Source organism: Malania oleifera, chromosome 7 (genome assembly GCF_029873635.1).
Source record: "Malania oleifera isolate guangnan ecotype guangnan chromosome 7, ASM2987363v1, whole genome shotgun sequence".
NCBI lineage: Eukaryota > Viridiplantae > Streptophyta > Magnoliopsida > Santalales > Ximeniaceae > Malania > Malania oleifera.
In genome coordinates, this window is record NC_080423.1 from 66,542,220 (window position 1) to 66,568,285 (window position 26,066).

Sequence of the window (26,066 nt, forward strand, 5' to 3'; positions counted from 1 at the left end):
CCAAGCAAAATGATAAATGATTTTATGACCAAAAGGAGGATTATTTTTTTTAGGGACAAATTTTTAAAGGATGTCAAAATATTTGAGCTTGAATGTTCTTTAATGTCAAAAATAAATGTGTTAACTTTTTGAGTTTGATCCTTGATTTTGATTTTGACAAATTGCATGTTACTAATGTGTGTGTCTAAGTACTTGAACAGGTTAATCATTCAGATCACACACATGAAAGTGAAGTGGAAGCCAGAGCAGACTTAAAGCACATTATCCTGGCTGATCTCATGAAAAGTCAAGAGCAAAAGAAGAAGATATTTGCTTTAAGTATATGTATTTTTGTTTTATTATTTGGTCTGTAATCTTATATGGTCTGTAATAATTAATGGATTTCATGCATGATAGGATAGATAAGCTCAATGACCATAGCTAGACCTTAGGGATCATCCTTCAGTCGAGCGAAGGTTGACCGACGCAAGATTTTTGGGGTTACTTCTCAAATGCCTTAGATTGACCATAGGAGCCTCTATACTACATAAAAATATGCCATATCTTCTTAAATTTAATCATCATATGAATAGGGTTTATACATAAAGGGATTGGGACTGAAATGCACCTAAAATGCATGTTCAGTTGACCGAACCAACATGAGGAGCATTTGGTCGACCGAATTGGTCCGTGGTCAACAGTTTGACCACACTACGGTCGACTGAACCTGGCCAAGATAATATTGCTTGGTCGACCGAACCTCCCCGGGTCAAAAGTTGACCCTTTGGTCGACCAACCCAAATTGAGCTTCAATGCTTTAGTTGACTAAACATCCTCAAGAGAAGCCCTAACTGCCTGGTTGACCGAACCTCGTAGTTTAAATTGACCCAGTCAACTGAATCGTACGGATTTGGAAAATCACCTTCAAAATCTCAAGTTGGTTGACCATCTTCTTAGGCCAATTTTTGCCTGGTTGATCGAACTGGGACACTCGGTCAACCGAACCTCAAGTCAGGTTGATCGAACCTCTCGGGTTGGCGAATTTTTTACCAAATTTAAACTAGGTCAATTTTAATTAAACTCACTTAATCTTTTTCAAAAATATCCAGCGTGTCCCTAATGGCTTTAATTTTTCCAACTTCTATCTATAGTCATTCATTTGCAAAGATTAAGTATGATTAGAATTTTAGATTAGGAAAAATTCTCTGAAAATACTTTTGTCCAAAATCTCTATATTTTAATATCTCTCCAATCATATTGCAAAAATCTACCTCCTATACTCATCTAGTTATTTATCTTGAAAGAAGGTAATATTCTTTATACTCTTTACATAGGCTAAACTCTCCATAATTTTTATTTGATTGTGTATTGATTTTTGGAGAGTTGCTTAAGGTTTTTCCCATAATATTTCATTCATAAATATTTGATTGGGAAAAACCATTGTGTGGCTTTTGATCTTGCATTCTCATCGCAAGATTCATAAGCTTGATTTGTGCTTTGACGAAAATACTTTTAGCAAGCTTAAAACCCTATTGTCCACTATGCTTTGCATTTGATAAATATTTTTTGTGATACTCATTTAGGGTTATAGAGACTATTTGATTTTTCACACAAGAAGCATGTTAGCTTAATATCAAAAGTCTCACTCTCACATACGCACTTTGATATACATCCTGTTGAAAGTTAACACTTGAGTTAACAAAATCTCACTTGACCATAATATCCTATCATACGTGAGTGCATTATTCAGTTGAGCTTATCAATACATATCTGCTTAGTGTAAGAAGCATTTTACGTGTATGCACATTATTGGTTAATTTTTTTGTATTCCAGGCATGGGCCTGAAGAGGGAGACTAGCCCTGTTGAATAGTCTTGGATTGGCTTAGACCCGATTAGAAAAGTTAGGTGCACCATCTTGGTAAGGTGTAGGTTGAGGTCAACCCTACTAATCGACCTGATTATAACCAGTGCCGCTCTACCCGTTAAGTGAGCATTAGTAGAATTCTCGAACTTGCAAGCTAGAGGCGAGGGCGTAGGCATAGTTAGCCAAACCCCAATAACATATCATGTGTGCATTTTATTTTTTCCATAATTTATTTACCGCACATGTACGTTATATTGTGAATGTTGTGTATGAATTTTCGCACATTTTATTCATCCGCACATTTGGAATTAAATAGACAGACCCTAGGTTGTGGATATACTATTACTGAACTAGTTGAACTTAGGGGAGAAATTTTTAAAATTCCAATTCACCCACCCTCTTGGGAATACACCAAAGTCAATAAAATGCATGATTTATTTCAAATGTCTTTTATCTTGTGATATGCTTGAGCTTTAAGATATGCATATTGTTGGGGGGAGTCTTCTCTGGCAGAACCCATTTTGCATTGGTGCATTTGTCATCATAAAAAGGGAGAGATTGTTGACTTTTTGAGTTCAATCTCTATTTTGATGCTAACAAAGTACAAGTTACTTATGTGTGTATTCAGTTTGTGAATAGGTATTAATTCAACACACACATAAGGGGACTAAAAATGGAAGCCATCAATGACGTAAAACTCATCTCATCTTGCACATTCCATGAAATAAGAAGAGCAAAAGAAGAAGAAGAAAAAGAAGACTTGTTTTAATTTGTAAATAAAATTAGTTTCTATTTTTGGTCTGTAATAATGCATATCATGCATGATGTGCATGAGAGCTTAGACTGAGCATAGGGAACCAAACAAAGACCATAGACTAACCATAGGATCCAAAGACCTTTCCTTAAAATGCTATAACTCATACACAAAGAGTGGATAAATTTTTGGATAAAAAACATGGCCAAAATCAATTTTTAAAGTGGCCCCAATTGACTAACCCAAACATGTTATAATTGCCTCAGCCGACCGGTCTAAGATTTTTTTACCAAAGTCAAAGCCTCAGTTGACCGTCCCAATTTTGTGCTTAAATAGCCAGAAGACCAACCATATGTTAGGATGACAGGCTCATGAGCTAAGTCGGCTGGCCATTGGCTTTTTTCCTGGTTTCTAATGCTCGACTAACTAGCCATTTAGTACAAAAAGATGACGATTGACCGACCTTCAGGGGCAGTTGATCAGCCTTGAGCCTAGGTCAACTGAACCTACGAAGGGTTTAAATTCACCCAACGTCAGCCAACCGATGTCTCCTTGGGTCAACCGAGCTTCTTTGAAAATTGAAAATTTGACTTAGGATGATCAAGCACCGAAGACCTAGGTCGACCGAACCTCTCAAGATTTTAAAATTTTAGCGCTTAAACTTAATTAATTTTTTGATTAATCAATTTTAAAAATCCCTAATAAGTCCCAAACGGTCATATTTTCCCCAAACTCTATATATACCCCTTCATTACTCATTTTCAAATTAACAATTAGAGATAAAATCCTCCCAAAAATATTATTGTGTTTTATTCATTTTCCTTACTCTCTTTTCATTTATCCTTTTGAAAAATCTTTGAAAGAGGGCATTTTTATTTGGGGGCATTCAAACTTCATCCAAAGATTTATACTCTCATTTTCTTATTTTTCAAAAACACTCTTGAGAGTAAGCTAAAAGGTTCTCCCATATATTTTTCCTGATAAATATTTTTGGGAAACTTATTCTAACTTTTGAATCTTAGCACATTTATTGCACGATTCAAAAGCTCACTTTATTCATTGCAAAAATCATTTTGAGCTAAAACCCTTGATTCCCTTAAAACTACATTTTTGGAAGTCTTTGTTGGGAATATTTCTTAAGGGTTCAAGATCTTTGAAGTATTTATTGCATACTCCATATTTTATATCAAAGGTCATATACACTTGAAATTAGGAATAGCTTCCCAAGAGGGGCGTGAATTGGCTTTTTAAAACTTTCTCTTTAGTTCTTTTAAAGTCCTTAACTTCTTTTGTGATTTAACCAATTCTTTGACTTGTTTATTTATTTTGTCAATCAAACAAGAACTTGGTTTCTTTTGAATAATCAATCAACAACACAATTAAACATTCAATCTTCAACCACACTTTGAAAGTAAAAACAATCAAACAATCAAACAATTAATCACAATTTCCAAACCAACACAACCACAATTTATTTACCAAATATAAGTTCACTGCAACAGTATTAGATTGATGAAATCATTCAAGATTTAAGACTCTTGGAATATAAAACAAATCTTTATACCATCCAATCACAATCAATATAATATATGTAACTTTTAGCTTTTGATGTTTTCAGCCCTGTGGTGAATGTGAGTTTTGAACAAAACCCTGTATATATGCAGTTCCTTCTTCAATATGATGTTCAGTATAACATCCAATTACTCTTTCCATACTTCAAAATTCAAATAAACTCTTAAGTTAATTTATCTTTGGGGTGTTTATCCAAGTAACGTACTCCCGTATGGTTTCCGCAAAGAATGGTTCAACCAACGTACTCCCTTTCGGTTTCTGCAACCCAAATCAAAATCAAACTTTAAATTTTACTTGATTTCCAAATTTACGTAGTTTATATGATTTTAAACTTAAACCATCCACGCAATTTATATATGTACTAAAAATAAAGAATAGGGAAAGAGAGAGTGAGACGGAGATTTTTATGAGGTTTGGCTTATACCCAACCTATGTCCTTGCCTTTGGCAAACTATCAAAGGATTTACTAAACTTGTTCCTTTGATAGGCGGAACAATACCTTTACAACACTCCTTGGTTAAGGCTAGAGCCCGCCTTCTCCAAACGATGTCCTCTCGTTCGGTCACTCCTTAACTAAGCTAGAGCCCACCTCTCTAAGCAATATCCCCTAACTTAGCCAACCATCCAAAAAATCCTTGGAATCGTCAATCTACAAGAAATAAATCAAATAGATGTGTACAAGAACTTACTCACAAAGAGCTTATTAGTACAACAATTTAGAAACTAATATACTTCAAAGTAAATAACAATATGGAATTTAACTTGAAGATTAATGAAGTATATCATCGATTAATTATTTCAATGTTTGAAATATTTAAAATCTGTAGCACAATTCCGGTGGAAGAAGATCAACAAAATCTTAGTTGAATTCGTGCAAGTTGAGAGCAAGAGAGAGCCTTAAGAATTTGAGAGCAATTGAGAGAGATTTTGAATTTTTACTGAATTTGAATTCTTGGTATGTTGATTCAGTGATCTTTGAGGCTTATTTATAGACTTTAAAAGGTATGCAACTTGGTCCCCAAGTGACAAAGTATCCCCCAAGTTTTCACAAAGTTTGAGCCCCAAGAAAACCATTTAAAAAATGTTTCCGTTGAGATTTTTTTTTTTTTCAAATTATGTTCGTGGCAGTCGCCTGCCCCAATCCACCAGTCGCTTGCCATGTTATTTTTAAAGGAGCAGAAGGGGCAGTAGGGTGGCAATCGCCTTCCAGGACATAGCCAGTCGCCTGGCTTGACCACCCAGGAGCCTCTCTTGGTTCAGGCAGTCTACTGGTTGTTGTCAACTTCGAGTACCCTTCTTTCTTTTTTTTTATAACTTTTTCTATATAACTCCAAATTTGATGATATTGGTTTCAAATGAAAAATAAGAGAAGATACTACAACTTTCATGTTGAATACTTTTTAAAATAAAGAGTTTTTGATAGAGAAAAATACACCTCAATACATATGTAGAAAAATTAACAGCATTTGGAAAAACCTCTTTTTGGTACTTTTCATTTAAAAAATGATTTTAACCTTTTTGAAATAATTTTTGACCTAATAAAAATATTTTCCAAGTATGTTAAAAGGTATCTAGGTCCAATAAATTAACATAAGAGTTTCATGTATCCATATTAAAATTATTTGAAGTACTTACATGAAATTTCCTAGACTCTTTCAAATTTTCAATCCTTGAATTCCTTGTGGTCTTTGTGCTTGCTTCATCTTTCTTTGAGCTTTCCATGTTGATCACTTGGTCTTTCATTCTTGAAGCTTTTTCTTTAATATCAATTCTCTCATGAACTTCAAGTTTTATCTTTAAATCCATTTTTGAATCCATGCTTCAAGCTTGATATAAATCATCATTCTTTGAAATATAAACTTTCATGAATTTTTTAACCTTGCATTCATCATTGAGTTTTGAAAATACATCACTTAAACAAAACATGTTAAGTTCTACTTGTTTGTTAGCATCAAAACAAGATGTTAAGTCTTGTAAGGCCAACAACACTTCTTTGGGCATTAACCATTTGAAAGCAACCCTAGGTTCTCTTGCTTTTTAATTGAAAAATTTTTTTTAGAAGAAAATTTTTATTAAGGTTTAATCTTTGAAGTATTTTAACATATACGTCATTTTGAAAGATTGCAAAATTATTTTGGGAAAAACACCCATACTCTCCTGAGCTTAAAATCATATCATATGTGGGTGGATTTAGCTATATTGTATACACATCTGCTTTTGAGAAATAATTATTTGTACAAATATTTTCTATATCTATTGTATTCTAGGCGTGGCCTAAAGAGGGAGACTCGCCCTGTTAAGAGTCCCAGATTGACTTAGACCTAGTTAGGAAAGTTAGGATTTGCACCATCCTGAAAAGTGTGCACAGTTTGGCTCAACCTGGTAAATTGAGTTGAGGTGTCTCTGCCTCGTAAGGAGAATTGGTTGTGGCTCAGTCCTGTAACTTGAGCTGGGAGTCTTCGCCCCATAAGGAGAGTGTAAGTGGCGTCGCTCCGCTTGTTTAAAGTGAACATTAGTGGAATCCCCTTACTTGTGGGTTTGAGGTAGGGACATAGGCAGGATTGGCCAAACCACGATAACAAATATTGTGTCGTTCTCTCTTCCCTACGCATTTTAATTTTCGCACTTTAATTTCCACTCATGTATGCTTAATTATATTATCTTGTTTAATTGCAGACATTATTATTTATGGGATTTGAGACTGATTGGGAAAATACTGAGACTGCTATTTGTGTTTAAATATTTGCTCAATTATATATTGTTAGGTTTGTGGTTGATTAGAAAGTCCCTAGGTTGCGTAATACTAATTGCGGATTTTTATCTGACCTATGCACAATTTTTTTAAATTCCTAATTCATCTCCTTATTGGGAATACACAAATTCCATTAAAGTAATTATCAAAATCTCATCAAAATATTTTCTAAAAGCTTTTCAAAAAATATTTTGATGAATTTAAAATGCCTTGATTCCTCCATGAAGGATATGTAGGTAATTTACATTTGTACTCTTAGTCATAAAAAATATAATTTCTTTTCTTCTTACCTTTTCTTTTTATTTTCTGTTGTTATGTGATTGTTTGAAGTTTTTGAAAGACTATAAAAGTGGTAAAGTTTTCGTGAGACAAGTCCTCTGTATAAACTCTATGAAAGCCTTTTCAAAATGGTTCAAAGGATCATAAGTTATTTTTCAAAAAAAAAAAAACAAACGAAAAGGGGAAAAGTGCAGTAGGCGGTCGACCAGCTCTTTACAAGCAGTCGACTGGCAATTATTGCAAGTATGTTTTTCCTTCTTTTTTCAATAATTTTCCTTGAAAAATAACTTCAAAATGAGAGATACATTCACTTACATAAAGTAAGTACATTTACCATTCATAGAATAAGTAGTTTAGGTGTTAGACTTTTAAACTTTAACTAAAAATAAATAAATAAATTGACAAGTCTACTTTTCCTATTCATAGTGATGTTTCTAAATTAAAAGTCTCCTTTAAAATGTTTTCCTTTAAATTATAATAATCAAATGGATCATTCAAACATGATGTTGACAGTCATCAATTCCAAATCAAACATGCCATGGGGCCAAATATTAAATAGTTAAGATGCTGTTTGGTATCACTATAAAAAAATTAGGGAAACAAAAATTAAAAATTAAAAACATAATTAAAAATTAAAAATTGACAACTTATTTAGTTAACATTTATTCAAATACAAATTAAAAACTTAATTAAAAAATTCTCCTTTTCAGCTTTAAATCAAATAATATTATCAAAATATGATTAAAATAATAAAATTACAAATAATAGACATTAAAAAAAATACTATAATAAAAATAAAATTTATTATAATTATTTTACTTAATTTTTCTACTTTCAAAATTTACTTTCCAATAAAATTTTACTCGACATAACAAATAAAAAATAGTAAAGGTATTTTGTAATTATCTTAATTATTATTTTTTGAAATTTATGTATATTTTTTATTTTTATTATATTTAAATTCATATGATAATTTAGTTTTAATTTTAATTTAAAAATATATTAAATAAATATTTTAATTCAAAAAACTATTTCTGGATATTAAAATTTATGACTACGGGTTGTCAAAACAATTAAAAATCATAAAATTTGGTTTTAAATTTTTTTAAAAAATAATTAAAAAATAATAATAAAAATAAAAAATTGATAACATTAATAAGTATATTTTTATAATATGTTTATTCTTTATGAAAAAAATAAAAACAGAAAAGAAACAATGCCAAACAGACCTTAAAATTTTCAAATTTGATTGATCCGTGAAAAGGGTTTTCCACATGTTAACGCGATTGCAGCAAAACTCCTCTTCTGGCTGTTGACTCTGAAGACATTAATCCTACCTAACCCTCACTCATTCTTCCTTCCATATCAATCTTTTAAAGAAATTTTTGTATCCTTCGTGGTGTACTAGTGGACATGACACATTTCTTTACAAAAAAAATTACGTTAATTAGTTTTCTTCAGAATATTATTAAATTTTTTTTATTTAAATAATATTTTAGGATAAAAAGTTGACACCAAGTGATTATAAGTTAATTATGCATTAATTGTTAACATTAATGTATTACATCCGAGTACTTACAGACTAAATATAGACTTAATATTTTATCATTTACTATGATTGTTGACTTTTTGAGTCCAATTCCTATTTTGATGCTGACAAAGTACAAGTTACTTATGTGTGTATTTAACACACACATAAGGGAACGGAAATGGAAGCCATAAAGACGCATAAAGCTCATACATCTGGTGTTTTCCATGAAGAGGAGCAAAGAAGATAAAGAAAATATTTATTTTTATTTGTAATGCATTTTTTTATTACTTTAGTCTATAATAATGCATGCATATGCATGATATGTTTAAAATGCTTAGATGACCGTAGACCGACCTTAGGACAACTTACACTAATTAAAAAAACCTTTTCCATAAATATTAAAATCATACAAAATGATTTTAAATAACTTAAGGTCAAAAATAAGATTTATAAGGTCGACTGATGTTGGATTTTTGGGCTTAATTTAAAAGTCCAGTCGACCGAACCCTTCTAGTATTAATTTGTTCAGTCGACCGAACAGACCGTATGCCAAAAAGTCAAAAGTTTGACTAAGTCTCGGTCGACCGAACCCTCGGCAGTATAAATGCCTTAGTGGAGAGAACAGGTGAGAAGTCAACATGTTGACTTCCCTCAGTCGACCATACTGAATTGAACGCATCGTCCTCAGTCGACCAAACCATTAACCACTAACACGCCAACTACTTGGTCGACTAAACCTTATAGTTCAAATTGGTCTTGATCGACCGAATCTATATGCATGGTCAACCCAACTTTGCCTTGGTAGATCGAACCCCATGAAGGGTTCCGACATACCCTGATATGGTTGACCATACATGTAGTTCAAAATTGCCTCGGTCAACCGAACTTATAAAAGTGGTCGACCGAACCTTGTCCTTGGTCGACCGAACCTCTCAGGTTGGTCAATTTTTTACCGCAAGTAAAAGAGATTATTTTTAATTAAACATCATTAATCTTTTTCAAAAATGATCTTTGTGTCCCTGATGGTCATATTTTTTTGAAAAATTATAAATACCCCTTCATTTGCTTTGATTAGTAACTTTGATTAACCATAATTTTTTCTCAAATTTATTTTGGTTTTTCCTAATCATAATTCCCCCAAACCTATTTTTATTGCAAAAATTCTTCTTTGGGACAAATCTTGTTCATACTCTCCAAACTCTTTTTGATTCTTTCTTTGAAAACAATTTTAAAAGAGTATTTTGTTTGAGTTTTTATTTTAATTGTGTTTATTGCAAAAACAATTTTTGAGCATAAATCCTAATTTCTCCAAATATTTTTCATTACTAATCTTTGTTGGAGAAATACTTATTTTATTTTGATCTTCGAAGCATGTACTGTACATTTCTCTTAACATCAAAGATCACACATCTTTGTTTTTCCAAAAATATTATTAAGACCAAAACCCCTAGGTTCTCCGGTTCATCTTTGAAAAATATTTTTGGGAGAGTATTTTATTAGAGTTCAAATCTTTGATGCATTTTATCATATATATCTTTCCTCAAAGATTGAAATATTTGTTTTACACCCTTTCTCTACTGAGCATAACTCATATCACATTAGAGTATATGTATTTGAGCTTTAATGTGTATATCTGTACTTGTATTTCAGAAGCATGTTTCATATACAAAAATTATTTTTATTATATCGGTTGGGTTCATCTCGTAAATTGAACTGCGAAGTCTCAGCCCCATAAGTGAGACCGATTCAGTTCAGCCTAGAAATTGAACTGGGGTGTCTCCGCCCCTTAAGGGAGACCAGTTGTGCTCAACCTGATAATTGAGCTGGGGTTTACCTCGTCCTATAAGGAGAGGTTGTAATGGCTTCTGCTCCACTCATTTAAGTGAGCAGGGATAGTGTAATCCTTGGGGGGGGGGGGATATGCCCAAGGCGAGGACGTAGGCTGGTTTGATCGAACCTTAATAACAAATGTCGTGTGTCTCTCTCTCTCCTTATCTTATTTAATTATTGCACATTAATTTTCATATGTGTATGTTCACTGCTATAATTATTTGCATGTACGCATTTAATTTAAATGAGATATGCTGTACACGTGTATGTCTGCACTGATAGTTTAATCATTTTACATGTACGTTTTTAATAGTGAATGAGATATGAACTGTGGTGAAAAGTTTTTTAATATCCAATTCACCCCCCCTCTTGGGATCATACCAATTCCAACAATGATGCATGTGTGTGTGTATATTTATATATATATATATATATATATATATATGCATATACAATATATAACAGAATATGTATGCATATATGTTTATATGTATATGTATGTACATATGTATATAGATTAATAATAAGATACAAATGATATAAGTGTAATATTCAACTAATTAATTCAAAATATTATTTCAATAATTTAATTGTGTGAACTATATTGTTGTAGTGGATAGAAAAATTCATATTGCACTTGAGAGCATGAATTGCAGACCTTAGATTTGAATTTTGTTGGATTTAAACACAATTTAATACAATTTTATCCAAACAAACTTAAATCCATGACCAATCCCAACATAAAGGTCAATATAAGTTTGGGAATCTATTATTGCTCTTGTGAATTTATCTTTTTTTTATCCTTATACGCAAACTAACATATTCCTTAAAATACATTTTATGTGTTTGAAATTTATTTTAAATCTTGTAAAACCTTTATCCTTTATTTAGGAGGATGAAATTCAAACTTTAAAATTAAAGTTATGTGTGACGACCCAAAGAATAATGCTATTTAAACAATAAAGAGAGAGAGAAATGGAAACAGTAACAAAAAGAGCGTTCATCGATGACATCGAACTTTGGGAAAAATACCCCAATAATTTATCAGGGCCTCGTCAACGAATACAGGGATTCGTCGACGAGGGTACAGCAAGGCCTCATCGACGAAGGCAAGCTTCGTCGACGAGAAACTACTGAGAAAAGAATTTAGGCTACTCTGAATTTCATCAACGAAGGGTAAGGTTCGTCGACGAAATTACTTAAGGACTCATCGATGAGATGACGTGGCTCATCAACAAATCTTGTAGTATAAATAGCCCTAAACTAATTTTTAATTGCAGAAATTTGCCATAAACTTTCTCTCTCTCTCCCCCCATACGACTCCTCCCTCTTCTCTCTTCGATTTCAGCCCCATTAGTCGTCATATCGATGATCTGGGTCACCACAGCGCTCCTAGCGAAGTTCTCTACAAGTCTTCTAGAGCGGATCGTCGGTGAGACGAAGTTGGAATTCATCTCAAATCCAGGGTAAGGTCTTTTATTTGGAATTTGAGTTTCCAATAGTTGTAAGAAATGATGCAGGCAAAGAAACATTAATATTTTGTTCTAGGATTTATGGTTTTTAGGGTGTTGAGTGGAGAACCCTGCGGGTGTTGGACCTTTTATAGTAGGGGATTTTTAGCAGGAAACAGGTAAGGGAAATATGCTATGCTAGGCAATTTTTTTATGTTTCATTATAAACTATACATTTTTATCAGATGATTATTCACGATAGAAATTTATAAAGGTTATCATTTATGTATAATTTGTTTAAAATTACTGTGTGGCTTAAGAATATGGGTACAGTAAAAAAACATGTTTTACAGTATTTTCAGGATATAATTTACAAAATATACAGTCAGTGGTTATATTTTATAGTAATTACAGTACCATGATTATACAGTTTACAGTACTATGATTATACAGTTTTCAGTACTATGACTTATAGATTACAATTCAGTTTAGAGATACAAATGATACAGTTACAGTTTATTTCATGGTCATGGTTTATATAGTTATTTTAGAATCATGGTAAATCAGATAGTAGTGTATAGAGATGTATTATATAGTATCAGACCCTGCTGGACTATACAGTTAAAGAGCACGGTACCGTAGCTACAAACTATTTACAGAGTGCAACCACCTATTCAGATAATACGTGGTAGTAGGTCAATCGTATAGTGCCCTAGACGTGGACAAGCTCCCCATCAAATATAGGTTGAGGATGGCAAATCAGATCGACGGAGTATAGTGGTTTACCCTGGTCAGCCAGCCAAGGTAGATCCCATTCACGAGCCGCACAACCCTGTCATGAGGGGTTAAATCATGACACACAGTTATCCATTGGAAAGTTTTCAGTTATTATTATGTATGTACAGATTTAAAGAGACAGAAAGTATACTTATTTATATTAGAAGTACTTTGAATAGAAACTTAAAATACAGATATGTTAAGCAACATGAACATAGGGGTGGTTTCTATTACTTGTACTATATTTACAAGTTCAGTTATACATGATTTTTATAGCAACAGATTTTTCCTAATATTGTAACTCAATCGCCACACATTAGTAATAACATATTTCATCTTACTGAGCGTTGGCTCATCCCAATTACTTTAACATTTTTCAAGTGATCTAGGTAGGCGAGCAGGTCAGGCTCGCAGGTAGAGGGGCTTCGATATTGCCTTGACAGTTGTGTGAGTATTTTTGGGAATATTTTGTATAGCCCTAGCCAGTTGAGGGTATTCTGGAAAACAAACTTATATGTATATTTTGGGAAACACTTTAGCACTCTGGTATTGTATATAATTACATATGATTATGTTTATTTGATTTCTGCTTCTCCCTGCTTAGGTTGATGATTGGGTTTAATCCAGTATGGTATCAGAGCATGTTAAATGTTATAATATATATATATATATATATATATATATATATATATATATAATATAACCTAGTTAAATAGCAGATCGTTACAGTTTGGTATCAGAGCCTAGGTTGCTAGGTTCTGTAGACTTTAGAGTGCAGTAGAAGCAATACCAGAGTATAGAAAAGAATTTGAGGTTTGTTCTGTGGTCTGGGTACATGATTACCGTGGTGGTTTCTGTGTTTTTCCTAGGGTGTCGATTTCAAGAAAACCATAGTAAACTATTGTCGAGTCGTGTGTCTAGGTGATAGAACTAGATATTGAGTTAAGGTCAAGGAAGGTAATTAATTTTGAGTTGGTACAAGATAGGTCCGTATAGGAGATAAAGTGCTTAAGTGTGTTTCTTGTTTCAGGATGGACCCAGGAAGCAGTGGCACGAATGCTGGGGAGGATAGGCCAGGACCTTTCAGCATAGGTGGAGGAGATACGGATGTTGTACTGCGTAGCATCACTCAGCAGGTGATGGCTGAGATGGCCAGAAGCTCTAGGGAGCGTGGCTGAGATGGCCAGAAGCCTCCATCCTTCGCTAGAGGAGATGAACCGATTGTAGCTTAGAATTGGGTCCAAGACATTGAAGATATGTTGGCTGTGCTTCCTTACACAGATAAGTAGAAGGTGGTATTTGCGGCATTCAAACTAACAGGGGAGGCGAAGCGCTGGTGGAGATCAGCGCGTCTGATAGAGGAGCAAAGGCCGGTTCTAGTTCTAATGATGTGGGACTGATTCAAGGAGCTATTCTTCGAGTAGTATTTCCCTGAGATCATTCGGAGCATGAAGGCAGTAGAGTTTATGCATCTGGTGTAAGGGCAGATGACCGTATCCTAGTACGCGGCTTGGTTTATCGAGTTGTCGCGTTTTGCTTCACATCTAGCACCCGATGAAAAGAAAATGGCAAGGAAATTTGAAGAGGGACTGAGGCAGAACTTGTTTGAGCAGGTGATTGGTTTCAAGGCTCAAACATTTACAGAGGTTGTAGATAGGGCTGCGATCATTGAAAGTGGTATTCATAGGGGTTTAGCAGCTCGAAGTCAGAGGAAGAGGCCTGCATCTCAAAGTTTTCAAGCTAGCTCCAGTAGGGCTCCATGGAGAGGAGGTCAAGATAGGAGGGATCATCGGCTGACGATAGGACCCCATGGGAATCAGGGTACGCCGACTCACCTAGTATGTCAGATGTGCGAAAGACATCATTTAGAGGAGTGTCGGGTAAGCAGAGGAGTATGCTATCGCTGCGGAAGACCCGGTCAAGTGGTACGCGAATGCCCAATTCATCCAGACCAGGTCCCAACTCCCAGCCCCTATCAAAAAGGACATCAGGTAGCTTGGGGAGGATACCAGGCACCTCGTGGTGGCCAGTAGAGGAATGTGGCCGTAGCGCGAGTAAACGCTCTGATGCCGGGTGATGCAGAGGTTGCTACGGATGTGTTGACAGGTACATTTACTATTTTATCATATCCAGTTATTGTTTCTTTTGACTCAGGTGCTACTCATTCTTTCATTTCTGCATCTTATGTTAAATTATCTAAGAGTGAGACCCAGTCATTAGATATAGCGTTGTTCGTAGCTACGCCATTAGGGTTAGTGATCAGATGTCAAAAGGTACTTAGAGGCTATCCGATAGAAATTCAAGGGAAAGTGTTACCAGCTGATTTGATTGTATTTGATATGTATGGGTTTGATATAGTATTGGGTATGGACTGGTTGGCTGCCAATCACGTCAGTATTGACTATCATCAGAAAGAAGTAATTTTCAGACCCCTTGGAGAGAAGGAATTCAGATTCGTTGGTTTGTGGGTGCGTGCTCCATCGCAACTGGTCTCAGCCGTGCATGGGTGGATTACTCTTGGACAGAGGTTAAGGGTTTATAGCATTTGTGAAAAAAGTATCTGAAAATGAATTGAAGATTGACAGCACTCCAGTAGTACGAGAATTTCCAGATGTTTTTCAAGAGGAGTTACCTGGATTGCTTCCTGTATGCGAGATGGATTTTCTTATCGATTTACCTCCAGGGACCGCGCCGATTTTTAAGGTTCCTTACCATATGACTCCAGCTGAATTGGGAGAATTAAAGGAATAGTTGCAAGACTTGCTGAACAAGGGGTTTGTACGACCTAGTGTATTGCCGTGGGGAGAGCTCCAGTGTTGTTCGTGAAGAAAAAAGATGGGTCTATGAGGATGTGTATCGATTACAGAGAAATAAACAAGGTTACTATTAAGAATAAATATCCTCTACCCCGTATAGACAATTTGTTTGATCAGGTCTAGGGTACATGGGTATATTCGAAGATTGACCTCAGATCAGGGTATCATTAAGTAAGAGTAAAAGCAGAGGATGTTACGAAAACAGCCTTCAGGACTAGGTACGGGCACTATGAATTCCTCGTTATGCCGTTTGGTCGACGAATGCCTCAGCTGTGTTCATGGACTTGATGAACAGAGTTTTCCACCAGTATCTAAATCAGTTTGTAGTAGTTTTCATTGATGATATACTAGTGTACTCAAGGAGTTTTGAGAATCATGAGGTGCATTTGAAGCAGGTATTGTAGACACTCAGAGAGAAGAAGCTCTATGCCAAGTTTAGCAAGTGTGAGTTTTGGCTTGAGAAGATAGCATTTTTAGGCCACATGATCTCAGGGGACGATATTTCAGTGGATCCCAGCAAGATCGATGTGGTGGTAAGTTGGGCCAAGCCGAGGAATGTGCAGGAGGTTAGGAGTTTCTTAGGATTGGCAGGTTACTACCGTCGTTTAGTTGAGGGGTCTTCGGCTTTGTCAGGACCACTCACACGATTGACTAAAAAAAATGTCAGATTTGTGTGGGATAAAGAATGCGAGCAGAGCTTCCAGGAATTAAAGCAGCGACTCGTCACTGCACTAGTAGTAACGATTCCATCGGGAGGTGATGGTTATGTTATTTACAGTGACGCGTCTTTGAAAAGGCTTGGATGTGTACTAATGCAACATGGTAGGGTGGTGGCGTATGCAAAGGAGTATGAAAAGAACTATCCTACTCATGATTTGGAATCGGCTGCGGTTGTACATACACTGAAGATTTTGAGGAATTACCTTTATGGTGAGAGGTGTGAGATATTTTCGAATCACAAGAGCCTAAAGTATTTCTTCACACAAAAAGATTTGAACATGCGGCGGAGGAGGTGGTTGGAACTTATCAAGGATTACGACTGTACCATCAGTTACCACCCAGGTAAAGCAAATGTGGTGGCTGATGTTTTAAGTCATAAATTAGGAGACACATCACAGCTAGCAACGATAGTTCAGCATCCAATTCAGATGGACTTAGAAAGACTTGGAGTGGAATTAGTGGAGGATGATCCTTAGATGCTTATTTCCAGTTTGGTTGTACAGCCCACATTATATGAAAAGATTAAAGCTGCTCAGAGGGATGATCCAAAATTGGTAGAAGTGATTGCAAGAGTACAGGATGGTCAGGGAGAAGAATTCAGCATTTCTGACGATGGGGCTCTGAGATTTCGTATTGTGTGTGCCTGCAGATGACAACATCAAGAGGACGATTTTAAAGGAGGCACACAAATCTCTATACACTGTCCATCCAAGCAGCACGAAAATGTATAGGGATCTGCGAGTGTATTATTGGTGGAGTGGCATGAAAAGGGAGATAGCAGAATTTATGCGATAGTGTTTGACGTGCCAGTAGTTAAAGCTGAGCACTAGAGACCGACTGGTCAGTTGCAGCCACTTTTCATTCCTGAATGGAAGTGGGACCACGTATCCATGGATTTTGTTACGGGACTACTGCCAGTGCCGCATGGTCAGAATGTCATATGGGTAATAGTTAATAGATTGACAAAGACAAGGTACTTTCGGCCTATTAAGATTAGCTACCCTATGAACCGATTAGCAGAGATTTACATACAGGAGATTGTTTGACCCCATGGAGTGCCGATATCCATAGTCTCGGACCGTGATCAACGTTTTACATCACGGTTCTTGAGGAGCTTACAGGAGGCATTGGGGACCTAGCTAGTATTCATAACTGCTTTCCATCCTCAGACAGACGGCCGGACAGAGAGAACAATCCAGGTATTAGAAGATATACTTCATGCCTGTGTGCTAGACTTTGGAGGTAACTGGATTCAATTTTTGCCGCTAGTGGAATTTTTTTATAATGACAGTTATCAGACTAGCATCAGCATGGCACCCTACGAGGCATTATATGGTAGGAGATGCCAATCTCCTCTTTTCTGGGATGAAGTAGGCGAAAGGCAAGTTTTGGGTCCAGATATAATTCAGCAAGCGTGTGATAAAGTCCGACTTATTTGAGACAGGATCAGTGCAGCGCACAATCGGTAGAAAAGTTACGCTGATACTCGCCACCAAGAACTGAAATTTGAAGTGGGTGATCATGTATTTCTAAAAATAACACCATTAAAGGGGATCTTGAGGTTTGGGAAGAAGGGTAAGTTGAGCCCTAGGTTCATTGGTCCATTTGAGATACTTGAGAAGATTGGGCCAGTAGTCTATCGGCTGGCTTTACAGCCATCTCTATTTTGAGTTCATGACATATTTCATGTTTCTATATTAAGGAAATACGTCACAGATCCTTCCCATATCATCAGCCATGTAGAATTGGAAGTCAGTAAGGCTTTAGCATATGAAGAAGCTCAAGTATAGATCCTAGATAGGAAAGAACAGGAATTGCGCAATAAGAAAATACAGTTAGTAAAAGTCCTGTGGAGGAATCATGCAATAGAATAGGTTTCGTGGGAGCTTGAAAGTGAGATTAGACAGAAATATCCCCACTTGTTTAGTGGGTTATAGCAGTAATGTATAATTAAAGTAATAGTAATTTTATTTTGTTTAGCATAGTGGAATTGTAATGTAGTGTATAGGATAGGTAGTATTTCGGTTTTGGGAGAATTTTATTTTATGGTTGTAATCTCCCAAAACTACCCATGTAACCACGGTATTCTTTCACCATAAGTGAGGGTAGGTAATAAAATAAGTAGACCATTTGCCTTTATGGGATGATAGAAGGAAATATAGATAGTAAATTTCGAGGATGAAATTTTATAAGGAGGGACCCAAAGAATAATGGTATTTAAATAATAAAGAGGGAGAGAAATGAAAACAGTAACAGAAGGAGGCCGCATTCTTCGACGACATCAAACTTTAGGAAAAATACTCCAATAATTTATCAGGGCCTAGTTGGCGAATACAGGGGATTTGTCGACGAGGGTACAGTAGGACCTCGTCGACGAGGGTGAGTTTCGTTGATGAGAAAATACCGAGAAAAGAATTTGGGTTACTTAGAATTTCATCAATAAAGGGTAAGGTTCGTCGACTAAATTACTTAAGGACTCGTCGACGAGACGACATGGCTCGTCGAGGAATCACACAATATAAATAGCCCTAAACTGATTTTTAATTGTAGAAAATTGCTGTAAACTTTCTCTCTCTCTCCCCTACGGCTCCTCCCTCTTCTCTCTTCGATTTTGGCCCCGTCAGTCACCAGATCGATGATTTGAGGTCACCACGATGCTCCTAGTGAAGTTCTTTGCAAGTATGCTGGAGCGGATCGTCGGTAGGACGAAGTTGGAATTCATCCCAAATCCAGGGTAAGGTCTTTTATTTGGAATTTGAGTTTCCAACAGTTGTAAGAAATGATGCAGGCAAAGAAATATTGATATTTTGTTCTGAGATTTATGATTTTCAGGGTGTTGAGTGGAGAACCTTGTGAGTGTTGGACCCGTTATAGTAGGGGATTTTTAGCAGGAAATAGGTAAGGGAAATATGCTATGCTAGGCAACTTTTTTATGTTTCAGTATAAATTATACATTTTTATCAGATGATTATTCACGATAGAAATTTATACAGGTTATCATTTATGTATAATATGTTTAAAATTACTATGTGGCTTGAGAATATTGGTATAGTAAAGAAACATGTTTTACAGTATTTTCAGGATATGATTTACAGAATATGCAACCAGTGGTTATGTTTTATAGTAATTACAGTACCATGATTATATAGTTTACAGTACCATGATTATACAGTTTTTAACACCATGACTTACAGATTACAGTTCAATTTAGAGATACAAATGATATAGTTACAATTTATTTCATTGTCATGATTTATATAGTTATTTTAGAATCATGGTAAATCAAATAGTTGTATATAGAGATGTATTATATAGTATCAGACCCTGTTGGACTATACAGTTACAGAGCATGGTTCCATAGCTACATACAGTTTACAGAGTACAACCACCTATTCAGATAATATGTGGTAGTAGGTCGATCGTATAGTGCCCTAGACGTGGACAGGCTCCCCATCAAATATGGGTTGAGAAGGGCAGATCAGACCGAGGGAGTATAGTGGTTTACCCTGGTCAGTCAGTTAGGGTAGATCCCACTTACAGACCGCACAACCTTGTCATAAGAGGTTAAATCATGACACACAGTTATCCACAGGGAAATTTTTAGTTATTATTATGTATGTACAGATTTACAGAGACAGAAAGTATACTTATTCATATTAAAAATACTTTGAATAGAAACTTAAAATACAAATATGTTAAGCAACATGAAAATAGGGGTGGTTTCTATTACTTGTACTATATTTACAAGTCAAGTTATACATGATTTTATAGCAACGGATTTTTCCTAATATTGTAACTCAATCGCCACACACTAGTAATAGCATATTTCGTCTTACTGAGCGTTGGCTTATCCCAATTACTTTAACATTTTTCAGGTGATCCAGGTAGGTGAGCAGGTCAGGCTCGTAGGTAAAGGGGCCTCGGTATTGCCCTGACAGTTGTGTGAGTATTTTTGGGAATATTTGTATAGCCCTAGCCAGTTGAGGGTATTCTGGAAAACAGACTTATATGTATATTTTGGGAAACACTTTAGCACTCTGGTATTGTATATAATTATATATGGTTATGTTTATTTGATTTTTGCTTCTCGCTGCTTAGGTTGATGATTGAGTTTAAACTAGTATGGTATCAGAGCATGTTATATGTCATAGTATATATAAAATAAAATAAAAACCCCAGTTAAATAGCAGGTCGTTACATTATGTGAATTTGAATAAAATGTAATGCAACAATATGTTAAATTTTTTAATAAATCTAGATAAATCTAGAAATAAGATCCCAATTCTATACTCCAAACACTACCTTAAAGCCTTTAGTCATTTTTTTTAATTAATTTTATTCACCCTCTAGTCCCAACAAACTTGGAAAGTATATACCATTCTACCATTAGCACCTATTCTATCACAATGAGAACCAATAATTTATATGATATGCATGCACACAAGAGAAACTTATAATGAGTCATCCCTTCATATGAGATTAAAAATTCTATCAATTATAAGATGTTATGTTAATATTTGAACTCAAAAAGAGAGAGTTATGAGTTTGCATGAGTTTTAATAATGTTGATCAGGGGATCATTAATATATTATTTTATTATTGATATATTTTATATTTTACCTAAGAGATTTTACTTACAAATATTTTACGTGCATTCCCTTCAAAAATGTGTATGATACAGCATCACAAGGTAGTGAATTTTTCTTGAAGGATCGAGAGGCATGCATAGAAAATAGATATAACAAAGATACTGGGATCCCGTTTAACTGTGTTAACCCTTGCAAACCCATTAAACCAAACAAGTTAATATCCCTTTCTTTTGCCCTTCGTGCCATCATCATCCAGCTCCAAAAAACTTGTTCAAAATGCCAGGTTTTATGGTCCAAACAATGCTCATGGTAGGCAACTCTTTATTGGAACTCAACCTTACTTCTAAATTTAATGAAGGGTTCTTATCCATCATAACAAGAGGAAGAAGCTTTGCAAGATTCCTACTATTCCACATTGAAGTAGTTCCATAGCTAGTAGCAAGTCTAGAATCGGTGGCTTGAGGAAAGAACCAAAACAAGGAAGTGATCTCAAAGAGATGGAAAAGCATAACGTATTATTGTCAATACATCAGGAAATATGGCCAACCATTCTTAAGGCTCTCAAAGATGGTGAGCAATAGAGGGATGTTCGATATTGACTTCAAGATGGATTCTTAGATGGAGGAATGTGCAAGACTCAAGGAAGAAATAATAAAGGTGAAAATTTCAAGCAAGACAACACATTCAATAGAAGGCCATGGATGGAAAATAGACAAAGGTAGATTTAGAGATAAACCAATATGCGAGAAATCCTATGCGCAAGTCTTAAAAAAATGGAAATTTTATACCAAAAGGGAACGCGAAATCACCTTAAAAGAGTCGGGCATTTTTATTCAAATAGATACCTAAAGCACCAACAAAAGAGTGGAATTTTTGAAACGATGTCTTGTTGGCAGCTTCAAAGATACCTAAAACATTCGAGGTTCGGTCGCCTGGTGAGAAGTTCGGTTTGATGAACCTCACAATTTGGTCACCCGAGGTGATTTTGAACTAAACGTTCAGGCACCCAGGGAAGGTAAAAAGTGACAACTCTAAGGTTTGGTCGACCATGGATATTCAATTCAATTTCAGTTCAGTCGCCTAAGTTATAGTCAACAATTTGACCTAATCTGGTTTGATTGACTGAGGCATTTATAATGCCAAGGTTCGGTCACCCAAAGCCCTTTCAAGCTTCAATTTTGGTCTTGATTTTGATAATTAGTCACCCCTATTCATATACTTATAACTCTTGAGTTATAGGGAATTTATCACGAAGTGCATGGGGACCAAGAGTCGGTCTATGGCCTAGGCTTTTCAATTAATCATGTGTGAATAAGTTATAGCATTTCGTGCTAAGGTTTTAGGGTCCTAGTGGTCAATCTATTATTTTTTGTATCTTGAGCATTAAGTCCTATCATGCATACAGATGCATTATTACAGACCATATTATATTACAAACCCAAATAAAATTGAATGCAATTACAACAAGAAAATGTGGTCTTCATTCCTTTTGCTTTTCAAGAGCCATATAAGGCTTGATCTTTATGGAGTGTATAACTTCCTTGTGTTCCTACCATCAGTGTATGTTAAGAATGAACCTGTTCAAGAAGCTCAGTGTACAGGTAAGATACTTCGTATTTGTCATAATCAAAATGAGATAGGACTCAAAAAGTCAGCATGCTTCCAAATAATTTTTTCCTAAATAATATATATATATATATATATATATATATATGATCTTTGATTTAAAAATAAGCATTGAATACCTCAAAGATCTTCTAATCCTCAAAACATATTTCCAAAAATATTGTTTCAAAATAAAGTATAGGTGATTTTGGAGTTTAGCTCAAAAACAAATTCTTGCAATAAAGAATAAGATGAACTTTATGAATCTTGCAATGGAAATGCAAAAAGATTCACAAGCTAGAATATGGTTTCTCCTAACAATATTTATTAAGGAAAATATATGGGAGAACCTATTAGCTTATTCTCGAATATGATTTTCAAAATAAAGATTGAGTGAGAGTATATGCCTTTGATAATAAAAATATATGCGCAAAAGAAATTCTCTTTTAACAAGTATTTTTGAAATGAATATGGGAAAGAGAGTAAAGTAATATTTTCTATGAAGAAAAAATGCCCAAAATGTATGCTTTCTTAAAATAAAGATATTTCAAAAGAATAATAAGAAGAGAGTAAAAAATGAGTGAAGAAAAAAAAATATTTTGGGAGGATTTTCTCTCTAATCATTAATTAAAAATATTGTTTTGAGGGGGCATTTATAGAATTTTCAAAATCTGACCGTTTTGGGGACACACTCGTCATTTTGAATTTGTTCAATTAGGAAATTAATGACGCTTAGAACTTAGAATTAAGGTTAACCCAAGAGGTTCGGTCGACTGAGTAAGGCGTCGGTCAATTGAGGCAAGGGCGATTTCTAAATGTTCGATACTCGATCGGCAATCGCTTTTGGACGATGGGCTGAGCATCATTTGTTGGTCGACTGAGCACATTTTTCTCTTCATTCGTTGGTGGACCGAGTTTAATAAATGGCCAAATAATGAACTTTGTGTCAACCGAACAAAGTGTCGTTCGACTGGCCAAAGACCATATTCTAGATTTCAAGGTGGTCGGTCGGCTGAGGAATGTTAAGTTGAAAAACCGCCGGTCAACTGAGCTATAAAAAATTATTTTCTAGTAAAAAGTGTGGTCGGTCAACTGAGCTAAAAATGGTGTTATAGGTCAGTCATATGAGCTTAATTGAAATCGCAGTTTAAGCACTAATTTTGTTTTTTTTTTATTTAAAAACATTTGTATTGATTCTATCTTTTTAGAAAAAGGTTTTTCATGAAAAGTGTGATCCTTAAGGTTTGTCTATGGCCAATTCTGAGCTTGACATTCACATCATGTATGAGATGCATTATTACAGACCAAGAGTAAAAACAAAATGCATTACAAGTCAAGTAGCATATGTCTTCTTCTTCTTTGCTCTTCTGCCTTCCAAGGAATACACTAGATTGCATAAAGTTAAGTTTCATCCTGGCTTCCATTATCTGTTGCCCTATGTGTGTTCTAGATTAAAAGTCTATTCATATGAGAAATACACGCATGACATACTTAGTGTTTTGTTAGCATCAAAACAGGGGTCGGACTCAAAAAATCAACATTATACAAAAATGCTAGGGTTTCTTAAAGATTGACTTTTATCTTGGCATTCCAAAAATTTTATACCAAAGAAAGATTTGAAAAATTAGAAGTCTAAACACCACTTTCATTGTCACCATTCCAAAGAAGGGCGGGGCTAAAAACATTAAAGATTTAAGGCCAATCAATTTAGTTGGAATTTTCTACAATATTTTAACAAAGGTCTTGTCTAACAGACTTAAAGAAGTTATACCTCTGATTATATTGAAGCAGTAGATGGCTTTGTTTCAGGAAAACATATCTTAGATGCAGTCTTGATAGCTAATGAAGGTGTGGATTTTTTTAGGAAAAAAATAGATTAAAAGTTTTGTGTACAAACTTGAGCTGGAAAAGGTTTTAAACTGGAATTGCCCAAATAATATTCTGAGAATCTTGGGTTTTGGAGAGAAATGGAGGAACTGGATTAAATGGTGCATCTCAACGACTTCCTTCTCAGTGTTGGTTAACGGAGAGGCTACTGGATTCTTTAATAACACTAAAGGCTTAAGACAAGGACACCCACTCTCTCCCTTCCTTTTTGTTATTGTGATGGAAGCTCTTTTGCAAATGATAATCAGAGGTTTAGACAAGAATTTATTGAGAGGAGTTAATATCTACAGCTTGTCTCACTCCACCACTTTATCTCACCTTTTATTTGCAAATGACACATTGATTTTAATTTGTAGCAATTTTTCATCTGAATTCAAGAATTTACGGCCAATGCTACTTTGTTTTGAGGCGGTAGTAGGTCTTAAAATCAACTTTTCCAAAAGTAGTATCTTCCCGATGGGAGTCTTTATAGGCACAAAGCGGAAGGCATAAATTATCAATTGCAATCTTGATGCCTTTCCTATAACATATCTAGGGCTTCCAATAGGAGTCAAGTCGAACTCTTGGCACATATGGGACTTGATGGTGGAAAAAATGGAACGAAAACTGGTCACTTGGAAGTCAAAATTCCTTTTGATGGGAGGTAGATTGACCCTTATTTATTGTGTTCTCTCCAACCATCCCATTTATTTCTTGTCAATGTTTTCCATTCCTAAGAAGGTAGCACAGACTCTAGAAAGGATGCAAAGAAATTTTCTTTGGAGGGGGCCAAAAGAAAATTTTAAATATCCCTTTGAAAAACGAGTTCAGTTACTTACTCCAAAACCCAAGGTGGATTGGGTATTAAACAACTAGAGATGATGAATAAAGCTCTTATGAGTAATTGGGTATGGAGGTACAATAGGGAAGACAAAGGGTTGTGAAAAACGGTAATATGCACCAAATATAGGTACAACGTTTCGTACTGGTATCCGTCATCAAGCTCCAGAGGCTCTGGATGGAGCCTTTGGGAAAATATCACCAAACTTATGCCAACTATTTGGGAACATTTGAGGATCAATGTTGGGGATGAGAGAAAAACAAAATTTTGGTTGGACAAATAGGCAGCAATAGCCACCCTTTAGGAGTCTACCCGAATCTCTTCTTGGTGGCAAGACAAACGAATGCTACAGTAGCCGATTTACTAAGTTTTCCTAACAATAGGCCTTTTTGGGATATATCATTCAACAAATATGTTAGAGGTAAGGAAGTCAACAAATTTTTTGAGTTGTTCAACCTGGTTTGTAATGCCCCTCTCAGTAGGGGAAAGTCCGATTCATACTTGTGGGAGATCTCCACTACCCAAACTAGTCTTTTTAATGAAGAGCCTTTACAATCATCTTGCCCATAGGGATACTCAACATAATGCACGCCTTCCCTATAACCATCTGTGGAACACAATCATCCCCTCAAAAGTGAGTGTCTTTTGTTGGCTGGCAACTAACAATAGGATTCTTACAATTGATAATCTACAAAGAAGAGGCTGGACATTGGCCTTTATGTGTGCTTTGGGCAAGAAGAAATGTGAAGGAGTTGATTGTCTCTTTCTACGTTGTCATTTCAGCAAGTAGATTTGGAAACTTGTTTGCCAAAGGATATTAAATCACATTGCCATGCCGA